This window comes from Rhea pennata, chromosome Z (genome assembly GCF_028389875.1).
Source record: "Rhea pennata isolate bPtePen1 chromosome Z, bPtePen1.pri, whole genome shotgun sequence".
Lineage (NCBI taxonomy): Eukaryota > Metazoa > Chordata > Aves > Rheiformes > Rheidae > Rhea > Rhea pennata.
In genome coordinates this window covers 3680298-3695396 of record NC_084702.1, presented here as the reverse complement: position 1 = coordinate 3695396, position 15099 = coordinate 3680298, and positions in this window count along the sequence as shown.

Here is a 15099-nt window from a genome sequence, read left to right as displayed (position 1 = left end):
CTTTCCATCCAAATGTCAGACTTGTATTAAAGTGTGTGTTCAGTCAATAATTCTTTTTTTTTTTTTGTGTGACATACCTTCCTTTTTGCAATTTATTTAATGAAGTGTTCCAGGGTAGCACAGTTGTTTTACTCGCAAGGAGGATCTAGTTACTTTATACTTGATTCTACAGGTTTGGAAAGCTTTTTACTAAGCCTGCAAATTTATGCCCTTTCTTAATTTTATGATCCCAGTAGTTACCTTAAATACCTGTGCTTGAGGCTTTTGTAATGATACAGTTCTTCTTAGTTTCAAAGGATTTTACTGATCTTGAGTCTGTCTTAGAATGTTACAGAATACGTCAGCTTGTAAATATAGTAAGCCAAAATCTTTTGCATGGTTATCAAGAATGAATGAATGAGCCTTTATAAAATAGTCCTATGCCTTATCTCTTGCTTTGAAAACAGAAGTACCGTATTAGTTCACATTCTGTTCCTTGTCTCTCTTACCATGAACATATTTACCTGTAAATCTCTGAAACTCCTCTTAAACACACAATTTATATTCTAATTAAAAAATCTTCTAGTTAAAATTATGCTCTAGTTAAAAAATAAAAAAGAAGAAGAATTTCAGCCCCAACTGCAACTAGAATCGTGCGATATTTTTTGAAACCTTACATTTTGGGAGGGGTGAGTGTGCATTTCCAGGGCATGTTTGCAAGAGCTAAGAGAGGCCTTGGAAGGAGGTCTCTGGCTGTCCAGCAGGTGCCTGCAATGAGTGACGAATGCCTTCTGCCTCTTCCTCCACTCCTACAGCCTTCTCGCTTCTGCACTTTCCCGCTTACGCTCAGCCTTCCCAGCTTACTCTCAGCTCCTTTTTTTCCCTCTCTACCTGTATCTGAGTCATGTCAGATGGACACAGACAAATCCAGGTGACTGAGAATAAGCACAAGGGTGTTAATGTTGGATTCAGGAAGAACAGAAAGGACACCGTGTAGATCTTGCTTCCGCAAGAAATGTTAAGAGGCTTGACTCATGAACAAAATTGGTATTTAGGATTATAAGATCAATATTTAATTTCATAGCTGGCTCAGGGAAAAAAAAAAGAACCAAAAAACTAGTGGCACAGACAAAGGAAAGAAAGTTCCCATTCTCCACCCAGAAGAAAGAAATGTAAATACTTACCACCCCAAAATGATGTGCTATATTGACAGCAATGCTTACGAGTTGTGCTGTGCTAGATACCTCTGTATATATGATAAGTATGATGAGTACATATAGAGAGTATATTTATAGATCTAAAGTATCTGTCACTAAACAATTACAAAATATTTGGTATGTAGCTTGGTGTTTGAACTTACAATTTTGTGAAATCCTATTGAGCTGTAATAAGCTTTCAGTTAAATGATACAGCTTGATGTAAATGGGAATGAACTTTCTGGATCTAGAGTAAATGGACATAAGTACAAAAGTGGTTCCTTGGCGTTATCCTTATGTCTTCTCAGCATGCAACTGCATAGTTCTTGATTCATAAGGGCTGAAATAATTTTAATGATTCAAGATGAACCTGCCAGTTTTTCTTTGGTAACCATCTTAAAATGAAAAATGAGCTAAGATGTGTTACTGCTGCTTCTATCTGCCCTTATAACCATATTTCCCCTCCTCAGCCTACCACTGACTGATGTAGTCTTAAAAAGAGGGGTTTTTTTGTTTGTTTTTTTGGTTGTTTTTTTTTTTTTTTGGGGGGGGGGGGGGAAGTATCCTGAAGTTTCCATGAGGTGTATTACCAATGGAGTAATATTCCTGGAGTCTTCAAAAAGATTTCTTTTGCTTCTTCTTCTGCTCCCTCACAAATTACATGAGTCATTGTTTTAGAAAGTTCAGGGAGTTAGGGTGGTTGTCAGAGGTCAGACTCCTAAGTGAATTAGGAGTTAATAATTAAAGTACTTCAAACTAGGAGATAAAAACTAGAAACTAGAAAAATAAACTATTTTTTTCTTTATAAAAATACAAAGCTTGCTTATGTCAGTTGATAAACAGCTGTCAGTAGGCTGCTGATCAGGTCTCTAAGCAAGACTGGCCCTCTGCATCGCTATTAGAAGCCAATGTGTTTGTAAATGTAGTTTTCCTTCTTAGTGATGGGTGTTGCAGTCAGCGGTGGAGCGCGCTGTCTGGGCACTGGTAGAGACGCGGCCCTCCGCAAAGGGGATTTGCGCGGGCAGAACCGGAGCAGCCATGGGCTGGAGGGGACCTCTGGAGGCCAGCTGGGCTGGCCCTTTGCAAAGCAGGACCAGCTTCAGACTTAGACCCAGCTCCAGAGTGGGATCAAATGCAAACTAAAATGTGAATCACTTCTGCAAGCTGTCTGCTACATGCCCTCGCACAGCGCTCAAAGTGGCACTGGTATGACTTAAAGAAAGAACCAGTACTTTCTCCCAAGACATTGCTGCCTAGCCTGGGCCTTTTTCACTTGCACCTCCCTCATAGTCCAACAAGTCCTGTGAGGCAGAGTCTTTCAGTGTCTGGAATGAACTGCAGATTTAATCTTTATATGCTGTTTTCTTCCTTATCAGATACGTTCGTGATGCTTATTGTACTAATTCAGATTCTAAGCATCAGGAATTTTATCTTCTCCTATTTGCAGGACATCCTTGTTCCTCCCCATCTTTTTGCCTCCAAAGATCCATTTAAAGCAGTTGAATGAAAATTTAGGCCTACAATAACTTTGCATTTTGTTAGTAATACTTACATACTTAATGCATACTTATTTGGGGTACGGGAAGCTTGCAGTTTTTGCGGTAAGCTGGATGTGTGCTAGCTGCTTAGCTGATGCATTTCAGGGGAACTTAGGAAGCTCGTGGCTAGGAGCAGTAATACTTCAGTTACCCCAGCAAGACTGTCAAGGTGGCTGCCAGTGTCCTGAGGAAGAACTTAACACTCAAGAAAGAAATAAGGCAGAAATGGACTTGTGAGGACTGACTTCTACCAGCTTACACATTAACAACCTCCTTAATTTTGAGGGATATGGAATTGCTGTGGATGAGGTTTCTGTCTGGCCAGAATTGTCATGGTATGGTAGGAATCCAAGCTGCCTGATTTTAAGTTAAATACACGGTATTGAAACTGTTTGGGAGTTTGCAAGTTTTCAGAAAAATACGTAATCGCCCATAAACCTTATTGCATCTTACCACGCTTTTGGGACAGAGTTGAATAATGAGCTCTGGCTTTCTTGTCATCATTTTAGATCAACACATGTTTAAAATTCTCTCCTATCCTAACGATCTCCCTGTGCATCAAAAGGGTATGAAACATCAGCTTTAGAAATAATTACATACGTTGTTTTATGAATTCTTTGCTATAGGATGGATAGAAATGAACACTTTCTCTCACATCAAGTTTTAGTACCATCTTAGCTGACAGCCCAAAAGTCCCACCAAACCCCCAACGGAGGATGAGAAAGAGTGAGAGACTAGATGCTCTAAATGTGCATTTGCAGTGAAGTTTTGAAAAGGAGCATGGACCGATCTGTGAAAGAAAAGGAATTACAGTAAACTAGAGTAAGCCTAGAACTAGACCGTTCAAAACGGCAATTGTAGCACATGGAAGAGGAACACAGGTAGTAGAATATACCTGTCTGGGAAATGTTTATTAAGAATGAAGATAAATAGAGGTGTACAGGTAGAAAGTAGCAGGTAGTTGAAAATGCAAGGAAAACAGTGTGATTTTTTTTTCTTTTTTTAACAGTTGGACCAACAGAGCAGTCCAGTGCAACTTTGCAGGAAGAGGCTGTAACTATGGAGACAAGTCCTTCTGACTCAAGCACTAAGGATGGTGTAGATGATGAAAAAGAGGATCCTCCTATCTCTAAACAGTTGCTGTCTTTGGAAGAAGATGCAGAAGATCTTGACCAAGCACGTGAGCCACAGTCTTATGATCTGGGCTTTAAAAAGGTTTTAAAAATTTGTTGGATTCAGATTCACGGTTAAGAAGGAAAAACACAGAAAATTAGAACCAGTTCAACTGCTTACTGTAAAAAAGAAAAAAAAAAAAGAAAAAGAAAAAAGAAAAAAGAAAAAGAAAGAAAGAAAGAAATGGAAAGCACTGAAGGAGTTGTTGATCAAATTAAAGGACCTGTGTTCTCAGTGAGCTGCCTTAGCCGCTGATACTGCGTTGCCATTAAGATTTTTTTTTTCCTCGGGGATGGACTAGATTCAGGAAAAAGGAGAGTTTTATGAAGCCTAAAGAATATGAGCTGCAGTCTGCTAAGAAAGAAGAGGACCAAGAAACAGGGGAGGCACTGCTAACAGCTGAAGTCACTGAACAGGAGGAGAAGTCTGAGGACAAGAGTCAGGATCAAGAGAAGAACGTGACAGCAGCAACTGTTGAAACTCATGAGAAGGAGCAAACTGAAGATGGAAAGCAGGAACCGAGAAAGACCGTGGCAGGCATAACAGTTGAAGTAAGTAAGAAAGAAGAGCTAACCAAGTGTGAGTGGCAGGAATACCATGAGGTTTTAGGAGCAGCAGTTGTTCAAGTGCGTGCAAAGGAAGAAAAAGCTTTTCCTTAAGGAAAAGAAGGAAAGAAGTTAGTGGAAAACTCAGAAGATCTAAATAAAAAGGAAAAAAAATGAAGGAGAAAGATGGCACACAGCTGCAGTCCTCTGCAAGGCCTTCTGCAAGGTTTATACATGGATGCTATGCTGTTGCTGGTTAAGATAAAGTTCCTTAAAGAAGCATCAAAGTGGAGGCTGGAGACCAGGCCTCTCCCTTAGCAGGGAGGCTTATGTGCTGGCTGTCTCTTCTTTTTTGAGACTGTCACTGGAAATAACTTGAGGATCTGGTCTATCAGCTTAAGCTCTGGAATCAGCTTGTGCTTTTCCATCCAGCCTCAGTGCATGGGGGAGGCTGCTAGGCTCACCAGGGAAGCCGTGCAGCTCAGGTACAGCTAGCGTGTGCTGGGGCTGGTGCTGTGCCACAAGCACAGGGGTTCCTGAGAGGACTGCTTTGGGGTCTCAAAAGCCAGACGTTTGCCACTGACCCTGCCGCATGGGAGAGAGCAGACCTGAGGAAGGTGAGGACCACAAGGAAGGATGGATGAGGTTTGGGATGAGGAACAATGTGGAGCAGAAATTGGGTAAGATTAACAGAACAAGGATTGGGTCCTGATCTGGGGGAGGGGGAGCATGGATGAGAGAGCTCTGTGAGCATCTCTAGGACTCTGATAAGATAGATGCTTGCCCACTGCAATATTAAATCTAATTTAGGGCTGACATCCTTTCTCTTTGGACACTAAGCTTAGTCTTTGTGACAGTGAGAATGAATGATCATGGCATAGGAAAGATGCACGGCTGCACCGCTCCTAAATCCACTTGAAAAATTAGCATTGGCTTATTTAAAATAGGAGGAACAACTAATTTTTAGAAGTGTCTCCTGCTTCTCCTTGAAAAACAACATCCGTTTCTCGTGCTTGAAAAATCCACATGGCTCAGTCCTTGGTGCTGGGAGCAATGCTGTGCCTAAGTGAGGGGAGCAGAAGTCATTTGCACTGCTGCTCTCCTATATGCCATGGGAGCCTCCTGGGAATGGTCTGCACGTAAAGGACTTGTGCAGTAGCTTGACCTAGTCGGTATGATCTATCCTACAGATACATCCCTGTCTCTCCTGCAAAAGGCACTAGACTTGAAAGGATAATGAGCAAAACACCTTTTCCTCTAAGCAAGTAGACAAGAAGGGAATTGTAAAATTTTACAAGGGATTTATAAGCCAGTGTCTTCTGAAAGGTAGAAATCCTAAGAATCATTCAGGATTCAGCTAACGGAAATCCCTACCTCCTTCCCAGCACATCAGTCCCCTCGTGGCATTTTGCAGTCCCTCAGTCTTGTAGTGATACGGCTTCCTCCCAGCTGCTTGTGTCAAGTAGCTTTCCCTGCTTCTGCTGTTTGTTTCTCCACTTAGTAAGAAGATTTCTTGTAAATTTTAAAACTTGTTCCAAATAGATTTTCAGCAGGTAGTGCTGGGATCAGAGTGATGTAACTGGCATTGCTTGTGCTTTCCCTTAGAAACTGCAGGATAAAGCGGGAAGCCTGACATGCAGCTGTCTGTACTAACACTTCTCCCTTTCACCTTTCCTGCAGCCATGAAGCTCACCGTCAGAAGGACAGAGAGGGTGATGCTGCACTGATACTTGAGAGTACCTACGGGCCGCGTACCCAGGGTTTCAGGCAGTCTGTGCTCCCCAGCCACCTCCCTCAACATGGTGTCGGGTACGCGCGCAAGCTTTGCACGCCTGAGTTTTGGGGGCCAGCAAGCAATGCCAATGTTGTCTTTTACGCACTCTGAGACCCTCTGCAGAGCCAAGGGAGGGGGGCAAGCATGCGAGCAGGCTGGCTTCAGGCTGAAATCTCACTCTGCCGTTGTAGCTGAAGGGGCTGTGGAAGAAGATAAAGTTTTCAGCGTTGGCCCCCTGAAGCAAAGAGGGTTAGTTAAAGCTCTGAAGGCGAGTCTGTGCAAGGGGAGAAAGGGCCGGGAGGAATCTGAAGCAGCCTGTTTGAGATGTTCACTGCAAAGCCAGCCTTTTCACAGTTCCTGACTGCCATGGGAGTATATCTTGCCCATTTGGTACCCTCCGTCAGGGACAGATAAAACATTTCGTAGCCCAGATAACTGCATTTGCTGCTTTTATCCCCCCAGGTGGTGTTTTTACCGTCATTTCATGAAAACAATTCAGAAGTACAAAGAACCTGCCCAGTATTCTTGAGCTGCCACAAACTGTCCTAAGCTAGAATACCTGCCAAATGATCTTGGAAGTGTCATTAGTTTCTGTGGTGTGAGTCCCTCTGCTGGGGAGAAGTTTATTAGAATTTTTTTAGTAGGGTTTTTACATAACGTGTCAGTCAGTATTCCTGTTGACTGGTGGAATTAAGCTCCTATTGACAATTCACAGGGAAGCGGTGAGGAGATTTGGGTTTACTGACAACATTCAGGGGAGCAGAAGAGTACAGTTAAACACCCGCCGGAACAGAGACTGACTTGCATCAAATGATGTAAGACTGCTGTAGCTGGAAACAAAACTCTTCACGAAAATCCTGGTGCTGGAAGGCAATCAGAGAAGCCCCAATATGTTTCACAGAAGTGAAAAAAAGACTGAAACAAGCTGAAGAAGGGCAGTGGTTCTCTTGAGCATTAATCTGTGCCCCGTTCAGGGCAGCAGAGGAAAGGAAGGCAGCAGCTCGAGAGCACCAGGAGGAAGCAGGGCGGGTGGAAGAAGAGCCAGAGCTTCCTGGGGGCTGTTGTTCTTCTGCCTGCTCTGCACAGATGAGTGGGAAATGTCAGGGGAAATGTAGGATCCTGTTTCTTTATTCTCTGCCTTTTGACCTGTAGCCAGGAAATACCCTGCGCTGGCTGTGGCGCTCACATGTTGTGCATGGTGCTGTTCTGTTCTCCGTTTCCTTCCTCAAGCCCTGTGTGGGCAGAGGTGTGCGTGTGTATGTGTGTGTGTGCGCACGTGTGTGTGTGCGCATGCGTTACGCACACGTATCTGTACACTCCTGTATGGAGTACATGTTCAGTGGCACCGTGCAAATGGGTCAACTCTCTCAGGCAAGGCTGCCGCTCAGTAGGACTGCTGGAGACCTTCCTGCCAGGTCCCGGCTCCTTCCTGCTTCCCCTTGCAGGCCTGCAGAGCGGGGGCAGGAGGCTGCGCAACAGCCCTGGCTGGGATTAGACCAGCCTGGGCTGCCTGCAAACTGCATCTCTCACAGCCTTGGCTTTCATCCAGGCAGAGCAAGCCTGAAGTCAGTTGTGACTGCGGGCAGTTTTACTGTAAAAATGTGCTATATAGAACACCATATTCATAAGAAGGATTTGACCTTAATAGTCAAATAGTCAAATGCATGATAAATGAGTACTTGCAGCATTTTGGACTCGACCTTCAGGGCCTCCCGTGCTTAGCTGGAGTGTTCAGTTTTGATTCCTGCAATCAAACTTACACATGGGAAAGCTATTCCAAAGGTACAAAATGATCCCGTTTTGTGACAGCCATACTAGTGGACTGGAGCAGGATCTCAAGCACAAACTTTTCAGAACTAGGTTAGCTCTGAAGCGCTTCCTCGTAGCACACACATGCTGTTGTGGAAATGCTCTTCAGCGTGTAGGCTGTATGCCTCTGTGAAAGGCTGCGGGACAGCAAGGCAAGGAAGCACAAGGAAGCCTGGGGGGTTGTCCTGCTGTGACTGCCCCACCCAGTGCTGACTTCCTCATCCTCACAGCCACTTATTCAGCCAGAAAGGATGCTCAGCTGCTTTCTCACCAACAGAACTGGCTCTCCCCGCCAGTGCGCTGGGAGCCACAGCCCTGGCAGCAACAGCAGAGAACTCTCCCGCAGCTCTTGCTAGCGAAGGCACCCAGCTAGAGGGGCTGGAGTCTTGCCAGCAGTGCCCAAGAGGCAGCGCGCTCTGCATCCCTTTCTGTGAGAGCAGGCTGCTCCTTTCCTTCGGCCTCTGGGCATGTCAGTGCAGAAGATCAAGGGCTTTTGTGAAACGCCCATGGGCTAAGCGAGGGCCTCCAAATGGCTGCACCACAGGTGCTGCAAGATGATGTCAAGGAGGAAGGAGGCAGGAATCAGGCTCAAACTAGCACGCAGGCTCCTGCAGACTCCAGGTGGCAGAAATCTTCCCGTTTCACCAACAAGCTAAAAGCTGGACACATTCCTGGGGTGGGGGCAGTGTCTAATATAGGGCTACTAGACTTTCACAGGAATTACAACACCCTCAGAGCAAAAGTGACTCCTTCTAGAAAGTGGCAATTGTAGTTGGGACAGTTGGTGTCCCGTCCCTGGTTTTGCACTTCCTTGTCCAGGCTGACACTACCAGGAAGAGTTTATTTGGCAAGGGTGGCTGAAATGGTCTTGGCTCTGACTTGTGAAGCCCGTGGGCTGAAATGCCCTTGGAGAACTCCCTTTCAAGAGGGCAGCAGACATTGCAGAGAACATGGCATCGCAGGGCTCACCCATAAAACTGCTGCCCATTGCTAGCTGCCTTTTCTTTTTTATTCAATTTTTATTTTTTCTAATAGGAGTCGTTTTGGTGTACATGCTTTGGGCAGACTTGCCCCAGCACATTCATCAGGAACAGGCACATGTTAAGCGAGGCAGAATCACACCGAGAAGATTCGTGCTGCTTTTCCCCTCCAAAGATGCATTCCAAAGAGCCAGGGCAGCATGCGAGAGGGTTGCCCGTGCAGTGCGAGACGTGCCCTCGTGGCTGGATGCTGCTGTGTGCTCCGCTCCTCAGCAGAACCAGGAGGAGACGTGGCCATGGAAGTCGGAGGAGGAGAGGCAGGAGGCAAAGTCTGGGCCACAAAGGCCCGTGTGCAAATAAGCTCTTCAGGCACCCTCGAGCAGGCACACGGGGGAACTTGCCCTCGCAGGCTCCCCTTTCCGCCCGAGCCGGCGGCCCCCACCCGCCCGCAGCAGCCCCTTGTCCCGGCCGGCGCATCACGCCATGCCGCAGTGGCTCCCACTGTGACCTCGGCCACGGCCACCTGCGTCCGTGCCCCAGTGCAGCTGTGTGCCGGCGCAGGGCAGCGTGCAGAGACGCAGGCTCTCCGCCTTGCGGCACTGCCTGGCACGGCGACGCTGTCTCGTGTGCCCGAGCGCGGCGCGATGGGGCAGGCGAGCTGCTGCGTGGCACGGGGCGATGCCAGCCCTGCTCCCAGCACGCAGGGACGGCCCTGCGCGGCTCCTCGCCCCCGGCTCGGGCTCTTTGGCAGGGGAGCCCCCCAGCTCCCGCAGCCACTGAGCTGCCTGGTGTCGAGCAGGAGCCCCGAGCTCCTCCTCAGCAACTGGGTGAAGGTGACACGCTGCCAGCGCACCAAGGACAGCCACCTCCTGCTCTTCTCCGACGCCATCGCCATCGCCACCTTCAAGTAAGTGCAGCAACCGCAGCCCCCTCCCCGCTGCCACAGCCCCTGCCAGCAGCCCCAGGGCCCCGCTCCTCCCCAGACCTGCTCCCGCCGGACCAGAAAGGGCCTCCTGGGGGCTGCCTGCACAGCAGCTGGCCCGCAGCGGGCACGCGCTGGCTCACGCTGACTCGGGCAGGGCCGCCAAAGCAAAGCGACACGTGCTTCCTTGGGAACCTTTCTCCCGCCCAAGGTGCGGGGTGGCTGCCCCAGGGCTCTGCCCCCAGGGAATGGCTCTTCCGGGGAGGGCTGCTGGGGCTGCCCCCACAAAGGCAGCCACCTCCAAGATGGTCCTGGCTCTTCCACCTGGCAGATGTTGCTTCACCTTCCTGCTGAAGCACCGGGTGCCTCTCAGCGAGCTGTGGGTGGTGAGCAGCAAGGAGGAGGCAGCGTGCCAGCATGAGGAAGAGGAGGAGGTATTTGGCCTGAAATGCAGGCATAGCCTCATCCTCATCTGGCCCACCAGCCTGTGTGTGGTCACCTTCAGGTGAGTCTTGAGGTCACGACAGCGGGCCGTGGCAGGAGTGGGCCACTGTTCCCACTGTTGGGGCTCTGTGGGCTTGCTGGGGCTCGGGTCAGGTGGTGCAGAGGCTCCGCTTTGGTTTGGAGCCCCGTGAGTTGTTGAAGGTGAGCACAGGAGCACTGGGCAAGGCAAAGCGGTGTGCCTTCCCAGGAGGGGAGGGAAGCAAGCTCACCTGAAGGAGGGGCAGAGCTCACACAGCGGGCCAGGCTCTTCTCCCAGGTCTCAAGAAAGCCCCCAGCCTCTGCCAAGCCCTGCTGGCTCCCTGGGAGGAGCTGCTCCTGGAAGAGGGCTTCCCTTGTAAACCCCTCACACTGCAGCCCCTCGCCTGGGGACTTACCCTTGGCCGCTCTCTGCTCTTTTCCCTGCCTAACCACTCCAAGGGCTTTTGCTTGCCTGGAGGGAGGCCAGGAGGGAAGAGCAGAGGACAGAAAGAGAAGTGGGTCCTCGCCAAGGAGAGCAGAAGCCAGAACTTTGGGCGAGCCGCTGGGCTGCCCCCCAGGCCTTAGCCGCATCCCTGGAGCGTGCCCACATTGGGGGAGCTGTTCTTGGGGCCCATGTGTGTCCAAAGGACAAGTAGCAGTCAGGTGCGAGGCTCTTTCTCCTGTTGTCCGCAGGTCGCAGGAGCTGAAGGAGGTGTGGCTCAGCCTGATCCTCGGGTAATGTCCCGCCGGGGAAGTCAGCCTGCAGAGTCAAGGCTGCGGGTGGAGGAGAGCTCCGTGGGGAGCTGCCCACAGCAATGCCACCATAGAGGCGAGGGAAAAGGGAGAGCCACTGTGCAGTGTAGCTCCTGGGCAGAGCCCTATGAGTTGCTCAGCCTTGTGTTTGCGAAAGAACACCAGGGCCGTGGAGCTGTCACCACAGCTCCTCGCTTGCATGGATTGGACTCCGAGCTGCGACTTTCTCTTTCTGGCTGGAAGAGGCCCCCAGCCAGCAGGACCAGGGGTGTTAGGGAGCGGTGCTGCCCGTGAGCACTGCAGAAGGTCTCCTGCATCGGGGTTGCGTGGGAGTGCTGGGCTGGCTGCAGGGGAGAGAGTAGAGAGGTCTGCATGTGATGAAGCTCTTCCTTTGTCCCTGCCCTGTGCCCAGGCAACGCCGAGGAGCCCAGGAGACCATGGTCACCCAACTGACCTCCCTTCGGTTCCTCATGAAGGTGGTCATCTTGTATGGTCCTGTAAGTGTCCCGGGGATTTCCGCTCCAGCCAGAGCTCTTCAGGGCTTTCAGAAAGAGCCCCTGGGACAAGGTTCTCCCGTTGGCTCTTTGTCCTCTTGCCCAGTCAGTGAGGCTGGCTGCCCAGACCATGGAGCCTTTGATTTTGGAGGAAGCAGAGGCTGCCTCTGCTCAGGCCCTTGCTGGGTGTTGGTGGGAGGTATTGCAGTGCAGTGCGGGAGCACCTGCCCGGGGGCTGCCCAGGCCACCACGGGTGGAGGGTGGGGGAGCTGGCCGGCTGTCAGCAGCAGGGGAGCTGCGTGGGGCTGCCCGTGCCTGCCTTTGCGCAGGAGCAGGCAGAGTCCTTCATGGGTGACTCTGGGCAGCCCCATGCAGCAAGGGCTGGGCATGGCTGGGGGCAGCCCAGGTGTGCCCGATGATCCCGGGCCATTTTGGGAGGGAGCCTGGCAGGGCCCAAAGGCACCCAGACACTGGCTGCTTCCTCCTGGGGCAGCCTGGGAGGAACTCCCCAGTGGCAGGGCAGAGCGTGGGAGAGTGGTGTGTGCCCCCTCAGGCACCTTCCGCAGCATTTCTGTAGCACGTCTCTTGTGATGCTCTTGTCCTCCCTCCTGCCCAGCCTTACTACCCGGAGCTTCAAAGGCAGAGAGAAGTAGTGAGACGAGCAGTGGCAGGAGCACGAGCGCGAGCGCAGAGGCGGAGGCAGCCACCAGTGCCCAAGCCTGGAGAAGGCAGAGAGCATGCTGAAGGGCACACAGGTAGAAGGCTGGCGAGGCTTGAATGTCACCCCTGACAGCACAGAGAACATGGCCTCCAATGTGGCAGAGCAACTGCCAAGCTGGCACTGAGGTTGGCGTTGGGGTTTGGTGCTTTCCTGCACAGAAGGTGTTTTGCTGCCCATCCCCTGGAGGCAGTTGGCCCTGGCAAATTGTAGCTGTCAAAAGTAAGGCTTTCCATGGAAAACTCAAGAGAATCCAGGCTGCAACTTCTTCATGCTTTTGCTTTGCAGAGCTGCATACAGAAGAGCCTCTTGAGCGTGTAGTATTGGTGCACGCGACAGGACAGCAAGGAGCGCCTCTGGACACGCCATGCTCTCCACTCTCTGCCAGAGGAGAAGCAGGAGGAGATGTGGCCACACAAACAGACCCAGCAGAGGTAGGAGGCAAAGTCCATTCTGCAAGCACTGTCACAAGGTGTCCCATGGACAAAGCAAGTTGTTCCTGCAAAAGGGAGGCAGAAACGTTCTGTGTAGAAGACCTTCTGCTCACAGAAAGCATAACCTCCCGGTCTCCAAAGTCTGCTGTGAGGTGCGGGGAGCACTGCAGCACTGCAGAAGGTGCTTCTGGCCTGTTCCTGGGTGCTGTCTGCTCCCTGTTACAGTGTTGAGAACTGCTCTCCCCTGTAGCAATAGCATCCGGGGTGGGAGGAGTTGGGAAGACAGAGGTGAGCAGGCAGTCGGTGCAGGGGAGAGCTCTGCCTCCCCATGGCAGCCGCCAAGCTAGCTGCGAGGGGGTCTGTGGTGTTGCCGGGTCCCTGCAACAGGCTCAAGCTCATGCTGGTCCCTTGGTCCTGTATTGCCCAGCTGTGTTTCGGCTTTGTGCTGTAGCTGATCTGGGGCCTCCACCTGCACTGCCCAAGACTACCTTGAGCCCAGGCTCCTCCTCCTTTCCCCGTGTGAAGAGACTAAGCAGCACGGTGGTGTTGAGTGCTTTCCTTCTCTTTCACTGACTTCCAGCTGCAGGTGTCCGCCTTTGGTGCTGAGCTTGAGCCCATCGTGGAAGAGTTGGTTGAGGACACGATGGAGAATGCTGTTCAGGACATGAAGGCAGAAGAAGAAGACCTAGCCAAGCTGCAGCCACTTGAGCTTGCAGGTGTGGCAATTCCCTATGCAGAGCGTGCGGAAGCACAGAGCCTGCAGGAAGGGGAGCAGCAGCCCACCGAGGGAAAGGTAGGGGCAGGGCTGGCCTGCCTGAATGATCGTTGCAAGGCTTGCAATGATTTCCAGCACGAGAAGCCAGGACCCCAAAGAAGTGTGGTTGGCCTACAAGGCTAAGTGAGCAAATGCCCAAGAATGCCATGAAGCAGCTGCTGCTGAGGCAGGGGTGCCATGAGTGAGGGGGCTGCAGTTCCTGCAGGGATGGAGGTGGGAGGTGGTGTGCTCAAATCCAGAGGCACGGATTGAGTTCCCGTTCAGGCTGCTGCACAGAGCAGTGACTGAGGATGCTCTGTGATAGCGTGGGGCACCTATCCAGTGGTACCTTCATTGCTAGGCAGAGCTGCCACTGCAGCTGAGCTGCCTCTGCAAAGGGAGGTCAGACACGGCCCCACTTCCTCAGCTTCAACTGTGCAGGAGCACTGGTGGCTGTTGCACTCCTAGCCTCTTCCCTAGCTGCCTTTCGCCATCTCTTCCTGGCTTTGTCTTCGGTGGAGGTGCTGCTGGCTGCCCCTTCCTTTTGGCTGCCCTTTGTTTCCCGAGCTGCAGGTCCCATCTTCACACTTCCGCTCCCATTCTGTTCAGGTGCAAAACAGGGATGCAGGTGAAGCCTCTGCAGCTGAAGTGCCTGTGCAGCTTGCAGGCGAGCGTGTCACCCCCTGCGAGGGACTGGGGCACACAGAAGCAGCTGTTGTGGCGGTCCCTGGCACGCCGGCGGGAGAAGAGGCAACTCCTGCCTTGGACTCACCAGGCCAAGTATGGGCTAAGGGAGTTCCTGGTGAGGCAGCTCAAGGCAGCAGTGCAAAGAAGGGCGAATCGCCAAGGAGCACGGCTGCAGAAGAGCCAGTGGGAGCAGAAGAAGAACTTGTAGCATCCTCCAGTAGAAGGCAAGTGCCGAGGGAAGAAACGGAAGGGGAGTGGTTGGTGGAAAGAGCCCAAGGCGGAGGTGACTCTGGCACACCAGAAGCTGTGAGCAGTGATGAATGTTCCTCACATGCTGTGCAGCAAAGGTTTTTACCTGTGCCAGAGGAAGGCCCTGGCTCAGGCTGCGCTGGAGCTGGAAGTGGCGAGGCACCAAGAGTGCCCATGCCAGTGCTACCCGCTGCCCTCGAAGAGCCCGTCGCAGCTGAAACTGTGGCAGTCACTGACTCGGCAGCTGAAACATCAGAGCCCTTGGCAGCCGGGCATGGGCAAATGGCTGCTGAAGAAGTCCCAGCAACGACTGTTTGTTGGGTCCTGTAATAACAGGAGCCTCTCCTCTCGACGTGCCCGAAGGAGCAGAGGGGTGCAGTGACAGCAGGGGCAGAGAATCACCTCCCCGGAGAAAGGAGCACCCTGGTCCCCTCCCATCTTCTCATTAAACTCCATTCCCGACCATTTTCCGGCATGAGGAGACTCTCTCTTCTCTGTGCATGTGTTTGCTGCGGTGTATGTGCCAGCGATGGGAGTGTCAGCAGGGCCCAGAGAGGCCTGTACGCCTGCGGCGCTGCCCCTGGGGCATGTGAGGGTCCGTTTGTCAGTGCGCGATGGCTGGCAAATTTCAA